The sequence below is a fragment of the Trachypithecus francoisi genome, unplaced genomic scaffold (assembly GCF_009764315.1).
Source record: "Trachypithecus francoisi isolate TF-2019V2 unplaced genomic scaffold, Tfra_2.0 Lachesis_group1, whole genome shotgun sequence".
Taxonomy (NCBI): Eukaryota; Metazoa; Chordata; class Mammalia; order Primates; family Cercopithecidae; genus Trachypithecus; species Trachypithecus francoisi.
This window is the reverse complement of record NW_022681454.1, coordinates 110,562,129-110,580,046: the sequence shown is the minus strand read 5'-3', so window position 1 is coordinate 110,580,046 and position 17,918 is coordinate 110,562,129. Positions and strand designations below refer to the sequence as shown.

Sequence of the window (17,918 nt, the reverse complement as noted above, 5' to 3'; positions counted from 1 at the left end):
AACAACAAAACACCAATGTTTTATTAGTCAGACAGATTTTTCGGGGTTTTTTTAAGATGAGAAAAATGACAACTTTGTAGGAAAGCTGTGATGCTCTTAGACCAGTCATTTGTACAGAGGCTTAGTTTTCTACAAAAAGAGAGAGTTGGACTAAATCAAAACAAGGGAGCAAAAAGCAAAACTGATTTTTCACAAATCATAATGTTTACAAATAGATGTCACTGATCCCCTCAAGCTTGATGCATCCCATCTGAGTCCCACCTGAGACTAACCTCATCCTTTGGCTATAGGTGGTTAACAGAGCAACAAAGAATAAAAAGCCTGAAATCAATCAAATGATTAGTTCAACCTTACTTCTTCTCTCCTCTCAGTACCTCACACTTATTCTCCAGCCTGGAGAGACTCATAGGCAGGGAAATTGCTGTACATATGTGTTTATAAAAATATAAAGTGATAAGTACGTAAGTGCAAGTAATGATAGAATATTATTGCTAATTATAGGAATATATTATTCTTATTTATGGTAGTTAATGAAAGCACAATTGCTAACAGACATATTTAAACATATCATGTTAAACACATTGTTGTATAAGAGGCATTAGCTTAAAGTCATTAAAGCTCATGAGTAGATTAAAATGTTTTTAAAACTGGTATAAGTGACTAATCAATTAAAGTTACTGGGAGGCAAATTTCAGCTCAGAATAAGAAAGAACTTTCTAGCAAAAGTACAGCTTTCGGTGGAATGTGGTGGCCTCTGAAGACAATGTGTTTCCTCATACTGAAAGAAACGGAATAGAAGTAGAATCATTGTAAGTCTGTAATATATCCAGTCTCCACGTGCTAATAAGAGCTAGAGAAGCATCCAGAGCACAGACTGCTGTGAGACCTTGAGTCAAAAGCCGCCTTTCACAAGCATCCAGAAAACAATGAGTTCCCACTGTTTCCAAGTCCAAGGTTCCATTCCAGCAGTGATTCTAACTAATATACAGCAGTTGAGACAATATAAACATACATCTATGCAATCTATTTATTTTCCCCAACTTCAACCGAAATCAGTGGAAAAAAAGCAAAAGATTTGTGCCATATTCAGACACTCTTGAGTATAAGGCCCAATTTATCTCTTCTAAGTGCAACCCAACTGTTCTCTCTCATGACTTCATTTTTGTAGATGGCATAAACCTGCCCCAAACCCTTTTCCAGTTGTACCTCCAAGGGAGATTGGGCCACCTCTAATTACAGTTTACTTAATTTTCAAATGGTTTTTCCAATTATAATGTCAGCACAAGAAGATACCCCTGTTGCCAGGGCAACCTAAATGTACAATTCACTTCCTCAAAACCTAACTCTACCTGATCAAATTAATTCTATATTCTCAGATAATCTCACTTTTGTGTTATTAAAATGTAAGCATTCTGAAGCTTCCATCATCTTATGTTGCCTGTTTTTTCAACGTGTTGTAAATCTATCCTCTTTTCCTTTAGTTTGCTGACAGTTTATTTTTCTTAACTAATTCCAATATAACTCTCACCTTGAAAGTCAGATATTTTTCTCATCATTTACATATGTCTGTGTCAAAATTATCTTCTCCATTAAAAAAGAGAAATTGACTTCTATAAAGTATCTATAATTGATCAAAACTTTAGTGTGTGCCTCAAATAATTTAGATTGTTCAATATATTGTGTATTTATATAAACACTGGAAACATACATGAGCATTCCAACCAGTGTGTGTGTGTGTGTGTGTGTATGTGTGTGTGTGTGAATTTTTTTTTTTTTTTTTTGCTGGGAATTTCTTTTTTTTTAAATTATACTTTAAGTTCTAGGATACATGTGCACCATATGCAGGTTTGTTACCTATGTATACATGTGCCATGTTGGTTTGCTACACCCATCAACTCGTCATTTACATTAGATATTTCTCCTAATGCTATCCCTCCTCCAGCTCCCAACTCCATGACAGGACCCAGTGTGTGATGTTTCCCACCCTGTGTCCACGTGTTCTCATTGTTCAGTTCCCACCTATGAGTGAGAACATATGGTGTTTGGTTTTCTGTCTTTTTAATAGTTTGCTGAGAATGATGGTTTCCAGCTTCATCCATGTCCCTGCAAAGGACATGAACTCATCATTTTTTATAGCTGCATAGTATTCCATGGTGTATATGTGCCACATTTTCTTAACCCAATCTATCATTGATGGACATTTGGGTTGGTTCCAAGTCTTTGCTATTGTGAATAATGCCACAATAAACATACGTGTGCATGTGTCCTTATGGCAGCATGATTTATAATCTTTTGGGTATATGCCCACTAATAGGATTGCTGGGTCAAACGGTAATTCTAGGTCTAGATCCTTGAGGAATTGCCACACTGTCTTCCACAATGGTTGAACCAATTTACACTCCCACCAACAGTGTAAAAGTGTTCCTATTTCTCCACATCCTCTCCAGCATCTGTTGTTTCCTGACTTTTTAATGATTGCCATTCTAACCGGCATGAGATGGTATCTCATTGTGGTTTTGATTTGCATTTCTCTGATGACCAGTGATGGTGAGCATTTTTTCATGTGTCTGTTGGCTGCATAGATGTCTTCTTTTTTTTTTTTTTTTTTTTTGAGAAGGAGTCTTGCTCTGTCACCCAGGCTGTGGCATGATTGTGGCTCACTGCAAGCTCCGCCTCCCGAGTTCACACCATTCTCCTGCCTCGGCCTCCCTAGTAGCGGGGACTATAGGCGCCCACCACCATGCCTGGCTAACTTTTTGTATTTTTGGTAGAGATGGGGTTTCACAGTATTAACCAGGATGGTCTCGATCTCCTGACCTCGTGATTCACCTGCCTCAGCCTCCCAAAGTGCTGGGGTTATAGGTATGAGCCACCGCGCCCAGCCAGATGTCTTCTTTTGAGAAGTGTCTGTTCATATCCTTTGCCAGTTTTTGATGGAGTTGTTTTTCTTCCTTGTAAATTTGTTTAAATTCTTTGTAGATTCTGAATATTAGCCCTTAGTCAGTTGGGTAGTTGCAAAAAATTTTCTCCCATTCTGTAGGTTGCCTCTTCACTCTGATGGTAGTTTCTTTTGCTGTGCAGAAGCTTTTTAGTTTAATTAGATACCATTTGTCTAATTAGGCTTTTATTGCCATTGCTTTTGGTGTTTTAGTCATGAAGTCTTTCTTTGCCCATGCCTATGTCCTGAATAGTATTGCCTAGGTTTTCTTCTAGGGTTTCTATGGTTTTAGGTCTTACAGTTAAGTCTTTAATCCATCTGTTAATTTTTGTATAAAGTATAAGGAAGGGATCCACTTTCAGCTTTCTACATATGACTGGCCAGTTTTCCCAGCACCATTTATTAAATAGGGAATCCTTTCCCCATTTCTTGTTTTCTTGAGGTTTGTCAAAGATTAGATGGTTGTAGATGGTGGTGTTATTTCTGAGGCCTCTGTTCTGTTACATTGGTCTTTATATCTGTTTTGGTACCAGAACTATGCTGTTTTGGTTACTGTAGGCTTGTACTATAGTTTGAAGTCAGGTAGTGTGATACCTCCAGCTTTGTTCTTTTTGCTTAGGATTGTCTTATCTATGTGGGCTCTTTTTTGGTTCTGTGTGAACTTTAAAGTAGTTTTTTCCAATTCTGTGAAGAAAGTCATTGATAGCTTGATGGGGATGGCATTGAATCCAGAAATTACCTTAGGCATTATGGCCATTTTCACGATATTGATTCTTCCTATCCATGAGCATGGAATGTTCTTCCATCTGTTTGTGTTCTCTTTTATTTCGTTGAGCAGTGATTTGTAGTTCTCCTTGAAGAGGTCCTTCACATCCCTTGTAAGTTGGATTCCTAGGTATTTTATTCTCTTTGTAGCAATTGTGAATGGGTTTTCACTCACGAATTGGCCGTTTGTCTGTTATTGACGTATAGGAATGCTTGTGATTTCTGCACATTGATTGTGTATCCTGAGACTTTGCTGAAGTTGCTTACCAGCTTAAGGAGATTTGGGACTGAGACTATGGGGTTTTCTAAATATACAATCACGTCATCTGCAAACAGGGACAATTTGATGTCCTCTTTTCCTAATTTAATACTCTTTATTTATTTATCTTGCCTGATTGCCCAGGCCAAAACTTCCAACTCTATGTTGAATAGGTGTGGTGATAGAGGGCATACTTGTCTTGTCTTGAAAGGGAAATCCCCTGACCCCTTGCGCTTCCCGGTGAGGTGACACCCCAGCCTGTTTTGGCTCACCTTCCGTGGGCTGCACCCACTGTCCAACCAATCCCAACTAAATGAACCAGGTACCTCAGTTGGAAATGCAGAAATCACCCATCTTCTGCATCTGTTCTGGTCTTGTTTCAGTTTTCAAAGGGAATGCTTCCAGTTTTTGCCCATTCAGTATGATATTGGCTGTGGGCTTGTCATAAATAGCTCTTATTATTTTGAGATACATTCCATCAATACCTAGTTTTTTAAGACTTTTTAGCATGTAGGGCTGTTGAATTTTGTCGACGGCCTTTTCTGCATCAATTGAGACAATCATGTGGTTTTTGTCATTGATTCTGTTTATGTGATGGATTACATTTATTGATTTGTGTATGTTGAACCAGCCTTGTATCCCAGGGATGAAGCAGACTTGATTGTGGTGGATAAGCTTTTTAATGTGCTGCTGTATTCGTTTTACCAGTATTTTATTGAGGATTTTTGCATTGATGTTCATCAGGGATATTAGTCTAAAATTCTCTTTTTTGTGTGTGTCTCTGCCAGGCTTTGGTATCAAGATGATTTTGGCCTCATAAAATGAGTTAGGGAGGATTCCCTCTTTTTCTACTGATTGGAATTGTTTCAGAAAAAAAATGGTACCAGCTCTTCTTTCTACCTCTGGTAGAATTTGGCTGTGAATCCATCTGGTCCTGGACTTTTTTTGGTTAGTAGTCTATTAATTATTGCCTTAATTTCAGAACCTGTTATTAGTCTATTCAGAGATTCAACTTCTCCCTGATTTAGTCTTGGGAGAGTGTATGAGTCCAGGAATTTATCCATTTCTTCTAGATGTTCTAGTTTATTTGCACAGAGGTGTTTATAGTATTCTCTGATGGTAGTTTGTATTTCTGTGGGATCGGTGGTGATATCTCCTTCATAAATTTTATTGCATCTATATGACTCTTGTCTCTTTTCTTCTTTATTAGTCATGCTAGCAGTCTATCTATTTTGTTGATCTTTTGAAAAAACCAGCTCCTGGATTCACTGATATTTTTGAATTTTTTTGTGTGTGTGTCTCTATCTCCTTCAGTTCTGCTCTGATCTTACTTATTTCTTGCCTTCCGCTAGCTTTTGAATTTGTGTGCTCTTGCTTCTCTAGTTCTTTTCATTGTGATATTAGGATGTCGATTTTAGATCTTTTCAGCTTTCTCCTGTAGTCATTTAGTGCTGTAAATTTCCCTCTACACACCGCTTTAAATGTGTCCCAGAGATTCTGGTACATTGTGTCTTTGTTTTCATTGGTTTCAAAGAACATCTTTATTTCTGCCTTCATTTTATTATTTACCCAATAGTCATTCAGGAGCAGGTTGTTTAGTTTCCATGTAGGTGTGAGGTTTTGAGTGAGTTTCTTAATCCTGAGTTCTAATTTGATTGCACTGTGGTCTGAGAGACAGTTTGTTGTGATATCTGTTCTTTTACATTTGCTGAGGAGTGCTTTACTTCCAATTACATGGTCAATTTTAGAGTAAGTGTGATGTGATGCTGAGAAGAATGTATATTCTGTTAACTTGGGGTGGAGAGTTCTGTAGATGTCTATTAGGTCGGCTTGGTCCAGAGCTAAGTTCAAGTCCTAGATATCCTTGTTAACTTTCTGTCTTGTTTATCTGTCTGATATTGACAGTGGGCTGTTAAAGTCTCCCATGATTATTGTGTGGGAGTCTAAGTCTCTCTGTAGGTCTTTAAGGACTTGCTTTATGAATCTCTGGGCTCCTGTATTGAATGCATATATATTTAGGAATAGTTAGCTCTTCTTGTTGAATTGATTCCTTTACCATTATGTAATGGCTTTCTTTGTCTCTTTTGATCTTTGTTGGTTTAAAGTCTGTTTCATCAGAGACTAGGATTACAACCCCTGCTTTTTTATGCTTTCCATTTGCTCGGTAGATCATCCCCCATCCCTTTATTTTGAGCATATCTGTGTCTCTGCATGTGAGTTGGGTCTCCTGAATATAGCACACTGTTGTGTCTTGACTCTTTATCCAATTTGTCAGTCTGTGTCTTTTAATTCTGTTGTTTACCCTATTTACATTTAAGGTGAATATTGTTATGTGTGAATTTGATCCTGTCATTATGATGTTAACTGGTTATTTTGCCTGTTGGTTGATGCAGTTTCTTCCTAGCATCAACGGTCTTTACAATTTGGCATGTTTTGCAGTGGCTGGTGCTGGTTTTTCCTTTCCATATTTAGTGCTTCCTTCAGGACCTCTTGTAAGTCAGGCCTGGTGGTGACAAAATCTCTCAGCATTTGCTTGTCCGTGAAGGATTTTATTTCTCCTTCACTTATGAAGCTTGATTTGGCTTGATATGAAATTCTGGGTTGAAAATTCTTTTCTTTAAGAATGTTGAATATTAGTCCCCCACTCTCTTCTGTCTTGTAGGGTTTCTGCCAAGAGATCTGCTGTTAGTCTGATGGGCTTCCCTTTGTGGGTAACCCGACATTTCTCTCTGGCTGCCCTTAACATTTTTTCCTTCATTTCAGCATTGGTGAATCTGACAATTACGTGTTTGGGGTTGCTCTTCTCGAGGAGTATCTTTGTGGTGTTCTCTGTAGTTCCTGAATTTGAATGTTGGCCTGCCTTGTTAGGTTGGGGAAGTTCTCCTGGATAATATCCTGAAGAGTGTTTTCTAACTTGGTTCCATTCTCCCTGTCACTTTCAGATTCACCAATCAAATGTAGACTTCGTCTTTTCACATAGTCCCATATTTCTTGGGGCTTTGTTCATTTCTTTTTAGTCTTTTTTCTCTAATCTTGTCTTCTCCCTTTATTTCATTAATTTGACCTTCAATCACTGAGATCCGTTCTTCCATTCGATCGAATCAGCTATTGAAGTTTGTGTGTGTGTCACAAAGTTCTTATGCTGTGGTTTTTGGCTCCGTCAGGTCATTTAAGGTCGTCTCTATGCTGTTGATTCTAGTCAGTCATTCATCTAACTTTTTTTCAAGGTTTTTAGCTTCTTTGCAATGGGTTAGAACATGTTCTTTTAGCTTGAAGAAGTTTATTATTACTGACCTTCTGAAGCCTACTTCTGCCAACTTGTCAAAGTCATTCTCCATCCAGTTTTGTTTGGTTGCTAGTGAGGAGCTGCTATCCTTTGGAAAAGAGGTGCTCTGAATTTTGGAATTTTCAGCTTTTCTGCTCTTGTTTCTCCCTGTATTTGTGGTTTTATCTACCTTTAGTCTTTGATGTTGGTGACCTACAGATGGGATTTTGGTGTGGACGTCTTTTTTGTTGATGTTGATGCTATTCCTTTCTGTTTGTTAGTTTTCCTTCTAACAGTCAGGACCCTCAACTGCAGATCTGTTGGATTTTGCTGGAGTTCCACTCCAGACCCTGTTTGCGTGGGTATTACCAGCAGAGGCCACAGAACAGCAAATATTGCAGAACAGTAAATATTGCTGCCTGATCCTTCCTCTGGAAGCTTTGTCCTAGAGGGGCACCCACATGTATGAAGTGCCTATTGGCTGCTACTGGGAGGTGTCTCCCAGTCAGGCTACACGGGGATCAGGGACCCACTTGAGGAGGCAGTCTGTCCATTCTCAGAGCTTGAATGTTGTGCTGGGAGAACCACTGCTCTCTTTAGAGCTGTCAGACAGGGACGTTTAAGTCTGCAGAAGTTGTCTGCTGCCTTTTGTTCAGCTATGCCCTGCCCGCAGAGATGGAGTCTGTAGAGGCAGTAGGCCATGCAGAGAGGCGGGCTCTGCCCAGTTTGAACTTCTGGGCCCCTTTGTTTACCTACTCAAGCCTCAGCAATGCTGGACGCCCCTTCCCCCACCAGGCTGCAGCCTTGCAGGTCGATCTCAGACTGCTGCACTAGCAGTGAGCAAGGTTCCATGGGCATGGGACCCTTTGAGCCAGGTACAGGAGGGAAACTCCTGATCTGCTGGTTGCTAAGACCTTGGGAAAAGTACAGTGGGAGTGTGGGAGTGTACTGTTGTTCCAGGTACAGTCAGTCATTTCTTCCCTTGGCTATGAAAGGGAAATCACCTGACCCCTTGCATTTCCCAGGTGAGGCAATGCCCTGCCCTGCTTCAGTTCACCCTCCCTGGGCTGCCCCCACTGTCCAACCAGTCCCAGTGAGATGAACCTGGTACCTCAGTTGAAAATGCATAAATCACCCATCTTCTACATCGATCTCACTGGGAGCTGCAGACTGGAGCTGTTCCTATTTGACCATATTGGAAACCCCAACCACTTTTTAATTTGAGCTTTTTCAGTTTTTTATGTGGTTTGGCTGTGTCTCCACCCAAATCTCAACTTGAATTGTAGTTCCCATAATCCCTGTGTGTCATGGAAGGGATCAGGTGGGAGGTAATTGAATCATGGGAGCAGTTACCTCCATGCTATTCTCATGATAGTGAGTGAATTCTCATGAGATCTGATGGCTTTATAAAAGTCTTTCCCCCCAACTTTGCTCTGTACTTCTCCTTGCTGCTGCCATGTAAAGAAGGACATGTTTGCTTCCCCTTCTGCCATGATTGTAAGTTTCCTGAGGCTTCCCAAGCCCTGCAGAACTGTGACTCAATTAAACCTCTATCCTTTATAAATTGTCCAGTTTAGGGTATTTCTTCATAGGAGTGTAAGAATGAACTAATACAGTTTCTGTTTTTTGGGTTGTTTTTCTTTCTTTTTTTTTTTTTTTTAACAGAGTTTCACTTTTGTTGCCCAGGCTAGAGTGCAATGATGCAATCTCAGCCACTGCAACCTCTGCCTCCCAAGTTTAAGTGATTCTCCTGACTCAGCCTCCCAAGTAGCTGGAATTGCAGACACCCACCACCATGCCCAGCTAATTTTTATATTTTTAGCAGAGACAGGGTTTCACCATGTTGACCAGGCTGGTTTCAAACTCCTGACCTCAGGTGATCCACCCACCTCAGCCTCCCAAAGTTCTGGGATTACAGATGTGAGCCCTGGTGCCCCACCTGATACAGTTTTACAATGGAATCATGTCTGCTTTAACAGACAACTTCTTTGAATTTAATTTAATCATTTTTATTTTCTTTTCTGATGTTACCTTATACACTGGGCCCTGAGAAGCCTTCTCACAGACCAGAGCCTCCTCCCCAGCCTTGCCCTTTTCCATATCACCTCTGATATTGCTGAAAGTATTCTTGATTTTGATAACTTCAAGATATTTCAAGCCCATTCTTATTTATCTGATCTTAAAACATTGAGTCAGCTATACTTCAAAAAGCCCTGGTTTTTAGGAATAAAGAATATGAGAAACCATGATATTGACATTAGCTCATACATTAAACTCTTCCAAGACTATAGGTGGCAGGAAGAGGGACACCAGATAACCCAAGAAGTGTCTGCTTGAATCATTAAAGCATGTTGAACATTGGAATAGGAAAGTATGTTCACAAATAACATAATGATGTATAATATTTTAGCTTTTCTAAAACCATAAAAAAGAACAAAAGTAAACTTTTATGACAGTAATTTTTTTAGCCTATTGAAATAAATTATATACATCCACTAGAGTTTCCTGGAAAAGAAGAATAGGAAATCAGTTAACAATAGTGCTTGCCAAAAAAGAATTCTTCATTCTTCCTTTATATATTCAAACCCGAAGAATGCAACTTGAGGAACTTAAATTAAGATTTGTTTCTTTCCATGAATGATAGGGTTTTTAAATAGATGGGTTAGGAAAGAGGTCCTATGCATTTTAATCATTAATTACTTTAGAAAAAAATGCAAAATTAATAATTGAGGGAACCAAAATCTCAGGTGACAATCTAAAATTCTGTGGTCATAAGTAATACCCCACCACAAAGATAAATCAACCCTTGTGTTTTTATCACCACACAATGGTTAAAATCTAAGCCTCTGTCACATCAATTATCTGGCCAAATAGCCAGTGGAAAAGTAAAAAGTCGAAGTAATTTGAAAAGAGTTTCACAAATGTTTGCTTCTGAATAATACACAAGGTAACAGGTAATTTCAAAACGAAGCTCTGGGAATGTATCTTGAATACACATTTCTTCCATAAAATAAAACTTTTAAAAATGATTTCTCTTTTTCAGGGTGTGGTTTTGTGGAATTGTGAAAAGTATTGCCCTTTGTTTTAACTTCATCTGGAAACTTCAGGAACAGACCAACTATTGCTAATCCACCTGGAAGCAATTTATATGATATAGATATTTGTGATAAACCCTCCCCAGAGAGCTCCTTAAGTTGTTGCACCAGGCAACAGTCATTCATAAACTTTAGCTGTGTTTTCAAGAGCTATTGTTTCTCCCAATTACAGCAACTACAGGCTTAATAAATTCATCCATAGATATATACTGAGCATTACATCAAAGTCAATCTTCACTTTGTTCTAACTACTCTTTGCTTTCCAATAATTGAGAATTTTGTCAAGAGATAAGGCTGTTGTCATAATTTTAAATTGGAATTTCTCGATTTATTTCTGTTTTCTAAAGAAATATAATGGTTTTGAAAGATACTGGACTTGACATTAATGTTAGTAGTTCATCTATACATCAATCTTAAAAGACAAAAGTCTGAAATTAACTATTAGTATGAAATCAGTAAGAACTCATAAATAAATAAACATTAAGTAAAAACAAATCTTACTAAACTTTGGCCATCAGATGAGAAGAGAAGAACTTAAATTGATTTTTTACTTAATTATACTTTTGGATCAATATTCTATGTGGAAGTAACTTGCCATTTTCTTATACTAATATATAGAAAGATTGGATTACAATACTTTGCATAGCTACCCAAAATTTATATTATCATTATACTAATCTGGTTAAGAAATAGACTAGAAATGAAAATGTAAAAAGAATTTTCCCTCTTAATTCAATGTAGTGTAAAGAATAGGATACATCTCAGAAGCACAAAATTGAATTTATAAAGGAAATTAACAACCCAGAATCTCTCAGTTTGAGTGGCTCTCTTCACAACTCATTCAGAACAATTGTGCAACTAGAATAATGATCTTGCCCATTGATATGATTTGGCTGTGTCCCCACCCAAAGCTCACCTTGAATTGTAGTAATTTTCTTGTGTTAAAGGCAGGGCCAGGTGGACATAATTGAATCATGAGGGCAGTATCCTCCATTCTGTTCTCGTGGTAGTGAATAAGTCTCATGAGATTTGATGGTTTTTTAATGGAGAGTTTCCCTGCACAAGCTCCCTTGCCTGCTGCCATGTAAGATGTATCTTGTTTTCCCTTTTGCCATGATTGTGAGGCTTCCTCAGCCATGTGGAAACTGTGAGCCAATTAAACCTCTATTCCTTCATAAATTACCCAGTCTTGGGTATGTCTTTATTAGCAGAATGAGAACAGACTAATACACCTATATTTAACTGCACAAGCCTTACCTTTATGGTTTATTTCTAATATTATTTATATTTTTATACTATCTCCAACAACCAGTTCTCCATTTTTTAAAACTTAAATTGTTTCATTACAAATGTTAGTTTTAATATGATACAGAGAATTCAATGATGTTAGTTATATGCTAATATTTATGCAAATGACAATTTTTGTTCTTTGATGATAAGTTATGTCACTATTGTACTGTTGTAGAATACCAGTAGAAAAACTTCTTATTGTCCCAAAATTAAAGCCTAGAATCTACAGTCTAAAGTCAAATAATGTAAATGCATTTTCTCATTTTCCCAGAATTGATGAAAGAATCCAGTCTAATGTCAAGTAATGTCAAATTCTAAAGTCAAAAAACTACCAGCTGTGGGCTCAATCACATTCAAGAGAGGCTTGTTAAGGGGCACTATTTCAGCACAGTTGGAGCTCTTCATCGTTCCAACCCTTTACTTCCTGACTCCCTCTGGACTACATAAAATGAAGGCAGGCTAGAAGTCATTATTGACGGGAATGAGAGTTTGTGGAGCAGCTTCTCTTACTCCTTCCATTAGTAAGAAGCATCCAATATATTCTCTCTCATCCTACAAGATGGAGGATGCCAAAACCACTACCCCTTTCACTAAGTTGTGATTGCTGATCATCCCTTGTGTGAAATGTCCTAACTACCGAGCTGGCAGGATATCTGGTGTCCTAGACTTACACCTGCTGATGAGAGAAAAGAAAGTCAAGAAAGATGATGAGGAGAGAAATCAGCAAGGAGAAGGTGGGGAGGTAACCTGTATGCCTGCTCTGTTGTATGGCAAGGATACAGATATTTCTGACAATCACCTTAGGTGTTGGTTAGAAATTAATTTATCAGGCTGGGCACAGTGGCTCATGCATGTAATTCCAGCACTGTTGGGGGGTGCCAAGGTGGCTGAATCACGAGGACAGGAGTTCAAGACCAGCCTGGCCAAGATGGTGAAACCTCATCTCTACTAAAAATACAAAAAAAAATTTAGCCGGGCATGGTGGCAGTAGACTCCAGCTACTCAGGAGTCTGAGGCAGAGAATTGCTTGAACCTGGGAGCCAAGATCATGTCACTGCACTACACTCCAGCCTGGGTGACAGAATGAGACTCTGTCTAAAAAAAAAAAAAAGAAAAAAGAAAAAAAAGGAAAAGAAAAAAATTAATTTATCAGTAAGATAAATTAATTCACCTCAAGAGAGCTACTAGAAGACAAAATTCTCAACACAAAGTAATAGAATGCCCCTTCCACAGCAGAAATGAGCAGGTGGTGGTAGTCTCTAGTTACCTAGTACCTGGTTGGTGATTTAGAGCAGGGAGAATATCGGTATGGTGTGTTAGAGTTAATAAAGGAGGTGGCTGAAGGTAGAGATGGGATTGTTTGGCTTGCATATGAAAGGTATGCTCATAGGCAAGTTGTTTGCTATCTCTAGCAATTAGCTATCCTTGGAAGAGACAGTCTCTCCAAGATCAGCAAGACCCCAAGATGTCAAAGCATGATAAAATATACAAATGCATAATTAATGTTGCAAGAAGACAGACAGGTATTAACATTTCCTTTGCAAAGGGGGTTTTCCCTCAAGTTCAGTCACTGAAGGTGTTGCTGTCTGGGAAGAGCAGTCTCAGATTATTGAGGTTGTCTCTGATCCAGCCTTCTATGAAACTCAGGTTCATACTATTGGTGCTTTCTTTCCAGCCTCCATGGATGCAGGCAACCTTAAAATTCAGACTCAAGGTTACCAACTACTGGCAGATGCCGTCCAGGTAAACAGCACACACTGACTTCAACCTCATCTATTTTGGATTTGTGTTTTCTTGTCAGTTCTCCCCTCTGATGGTTTTTCTGAATTTATCATCTTTACCATGACTTTTGAAAAGATTTTCACTTTTAATCTATTACTGCAGATATGCCATGCTGGGACGGGTTTATCTACTCAGCTTGTCAACCATTTTCCTAAAATAAAAGTCTTACATTTACATGTTTAATGTCTCTTTGCTTGTTAAAAAATCATTCACAATGAACTCTATTAAAAGCAAGAAAAACAATCCTAAAATAGTATCTAATGAAATGTCAATCTTGGATTTTCTAGCTTTCAGACAGTTTCCTACACTTTGAACAATTGCCATTAAAGTAAAAGTTACTTAAGATTTTTGACTAAATACTTTGTAATTTTTATGTTTTCTAAGAAATTTTAAACCTTTCCTGTTACACTCTGAAATCTAATTTTAAAATGTGACAATGTCAGTCTTCCCTTTTTGCTATTTAAACTATTTTTGTAAGGATGTGAATATTTCTTAATGTACAAATGTTATTTTCTAGTTCACTGATTTAGAGCATAGAAGCCATTGACCCTATCTTCAGAATATGCAACATCCTCTAAATGGACAGTACAAAAACATTTTAAAGGCCAACCAAAGAAGACTTAACTATGCATTAGACAAGAACATAAATGTGTAGTCCATAAATTGTATCAGAAGATAAAATTTGAATTGGATAGAATGTTACAATTAAAATATATTAATTTTATATTACTTTGCTTTCATTTTTGAGATCTGATACACAAAGAGAAACAAAATAATTAGATAATTCAATAATCCTAAACCAACCATTGATATGTAGACTTTTTTTTTCTTTTTTATACAGAGTCTTACTTTGTCACCCATGCAGGGTGGTACAATCATTGGTCACTGCAGCCTCAACCTTCTAAGCTCAAGCAATCCTCCCACCTCAGAGTCCCTACTACCTGGGACCACAGACATGCACCACCATGCCTAGCTAATTTTTAAAAATTTTTTTTGTAGAGACGATGTCTCTCTATGTTGCCCAGGCTGGTCTCAAACTCCTGGGCTCAAGCAATCCTCCCACCTTGGCCTCCCAAAGTGCTGGAATTACAGGTGTGAGCCACTGCACCCAGCTGACATCTATTTTTGATTATTCAGTAGATCAGTTTGAGTCTGACTTATTGTTTCATTTTAATTTTAGTTAAACTGGAAGTTTATGAGCCATCTTAGCATGTTTTATGTCACCAAATAAACTTGGGAATTTAAATAACTACCATTAATTCATCATATTTCCATTGTCTTAGGAATCAAGTCAGGTTTGAGAACTAGCTGGTAATCAGGAAGCTTGGGAAAGGCCTCCATAACCAAAGAGATATGGACAAACATGTTTTGTATGTAATGACTACACCAAAGTCATTTGCCAGTTAAGTTATCTGCCTTGTGAGAATTATTCTCATCTGTTTATATGAAGAAAAACAGAGAAAAGAGGAAGAGTTTAGAATAAACAAGTATTTCTTTAATGAGTGTTGGTTCAATCTCAATACCAATCAAAATGAAACACAATTTGAAATAAGATATTTTTCAATTATCAGTAGTAATGAAAATGGTATCATAATAACCTTAGACAAGGGGGAAGTGAAATAGATGTTTCATGAACTGTTGGTTTAAATATAAATTACTATCAGTCATAGGAGGATGAATTGGCATTACAGAGCATCAAAAATCTTATATATATATATATATATATACACACACACACACACACTTTAGCCAACTAAACTTTCAGAACTCTTTTCTTTAAACAAGTGCAAAGATGTAGGTATACACATGTTTATCACAATTTTACATATAATTGTGAAAATTTTGACAAGAGTGAGGGCCTTTACTAAAGACATGAGCTAAAGAATTTGCATAGTTCTGCTCCTTTAAGGAAGAATGCATCTTCAAGCCACCTCAAAGCAAAATCTTTCCTTACTAAGGACTCCCAGTAGCCTTCCTACACTGTGGTTGAGTTTTCTGACTTTACTAAACATTGACTTCTATGGTTCAGCACCTCAAAATTGACTTAAAATGTATTATTAACGTGTATAACATTTATTCCTAAGTTTTATTCTAATTTCATTATTCTTATATTTTGGATTTTCTGCCTCTCTCTTATTTTTCTTTAAGTTAAATGGTGACTACTGCATTTTTAATAAGAAGAATTTGACTTTATTTGTACATTCTTAGAAATTACTTTTAGTCTTAATAATCTCATTCATAACTCTACTTTTTAGATCTAGCTTTTTATATTGCACATATTTATTTTCAAACTTAATTGTTTTAAACTTAATTGCTTTTTCCATATTTTAAAATTAATATTTTATTTTTAGAATAAATTTTACCTTAAAATTATATTTTATTTCTGTTTTTTGTTGTTTAGACTAATCTCTTTAATTGTCTGTTTTCAATTTCTTATTTTTAGTTTCTGTTTGGTTTTATTATTATTTTTTGACAGTTTCTTACTCTATTACCCTTGACTTCTCAAACTCAAGTGATCCTCCTACCTCAGCCTCCCAAAAGTAACTACACCCAGCTAACTTTTTTCTTTTTTTTTTTCTTTTTTGGTTTTGCGGAGACAGGGATCTCACTATGTTTCCTGGGCTAGTCTTGAGCTTCTGGCCTCAAGCTATCTTCCCACTGTGGCCTCCCATAGTGCTGGGATTATAGTCATGAGCCGCTGTGTCCAGATGATTATTTTTAGTTTGCTCTTCTGTTGAACAACCTGATTCCATGACTCATATTCAAGACAAGAATCCTGGCCCGGCCCTGCCCACCAATAACTTCTACACTCATCTGAATGAAGAGGTTGGTTAGCTTTCTGTTCTTCTTAAACTCAATTTTCACAAGAAGTCAATTCTCCTTTTCAGTCCATTGAAACTTAACTGTGAATCAACTTGAAATCTAACTGGCAGCATGTTACAATTGCAATCTATTTATTAACAAAGGTACACTTTAAAGATGCATAATTGAGAACTGCCTAAAAGATAGGCAATCCTTCTAAGTCTCTCTAGGAGCTTCAACGTGAGTGCATGGGTTAAGCCAGATTATCAAAAATCTTGTACATGAATATATAGTGTTCTGACCCCACATAATATATAAAATTATGTTTTGGTGTTCATTTACCGGTCTAATTTAAAGAATCATATAAGAAATTGCCCTATGAAAAGTGCCTATATATTTACTGTGGAGAAATTACTAGTAACATAGTTTCTCTGGAGCAACTGCTTTGTTTTGATTTTGTGCTTATTGATATGATAAATTTTATCTTATTGACCCTCTGAGTTGTATAACCCATTTTTTTTCCTTTTCAATTGGCTACTAAAGCACACTGAGTTGAAATCATGGCCCATGTCCAATAAGCACACAGTATCTCTTGGCAAGCAATTTACTACTCACTTCTAGTTTTATTTTATTTTCCTCATTTCGAGATATTTTCCTGAGTTATTTTCCTAGTTATATACTTTTAATTTATCTGGGCATATTATATGCATTGTTATACTACACCTTAAAGAATTTTGAAAAAAATACTCTGAAAGAGAAACAAAGGTCCGCATTATAACCCCATTTTATGCTTAAGAAAAACAGGACAGTGTGATAATAATAGGCAGCCAGTCGGTAGTGAAACTAAAATTGGAACATCCATCTTTGAGTTACAAAATGACTTAAAACTCAAGAATCCAAAGTCATTAGACTGTATTGCTCTGTTATTATTGCCAGACTCCTATCAACACTGGAGACAAAACAACAGTCAGAAATAATCAAATACATTGTGTTGAATTCTCTACTTTATTTTGAATAATATTAAAGTTCCAGAAATATATCAGCCCAGGCAAAGCCAGTTAGTGTAAGTAACTGAAAGCATTCTCTCCCACCTCTTCACCATATGCTCAGAAAAATCTTAGACAAGTTCAACTGGATATTTTGTGAACCACCCATCCAGAAACACTGTATGTAGCCTTTAGGAGGTGGGGTTTTGTGGCAACTTTAAGGTACACAAATTTAGTCAAGTGTATGTAGATTAGCATAACACAAAGATACATTTTACTGTGAAGATCCATTATTGCTATTAATATTTAATATTAAAATATTTAAATAATATTGATAAAATATTTCAAGTTGTATATAAAGTTATTCTGATGGACCTTATTTCTTTTTTGTTTGTTTGTTTGTTTGAGATGGAGTTTCACTCTGTCACCCAGGCTGGAACGCAGTGGCGCAATCTCTGCTCACTGGAACCTCCACCTCCCAGGTTCAAGAGATTCTCCTGCCTCAGCCTCCCGAGTACCTGTGATTACAGCCATGTGCCACCACGCCCAGCTAATTTTTTGTATTTTTAGTAGAGATGGGGTTTCACCATGTTGGCCAGCCTAGTCGTGAACTCCTGACATCAGGTGATCCCCCTGCCTCGGCCTCCCAGAGTGCTGAGATTACAGGCATGAGCCCCCGTGCCTGGCCTGACAGGCGCTATTTATAAGCCACAAATTTTAAAACTCAACCTCACTC

General features: G+C 37.4%; 1 protein-coding gene across 1 annotated transcript in view; it reads left to right on the top strand.

The window, feature by feature from the left end:
• The window catches only part of ARSJ (arylsulfatase family member J), a 109,254-nt gene extending 95,823 nt beyond the window's left edge, over positions 1–13,431 (top strand). The window contains exon 3 of the transcript XR_004438084.1: positions 13,288–13,431. The gene's annotated coding sequence lies outside the window, so the exon portion shown is untranslated. The remainder of the gene's footprint in view (positions 1–13,287) is intronic.
• The last annotated feature ends 4,487 nt before the right edge of the window (positions 13,432–17,918 follow it).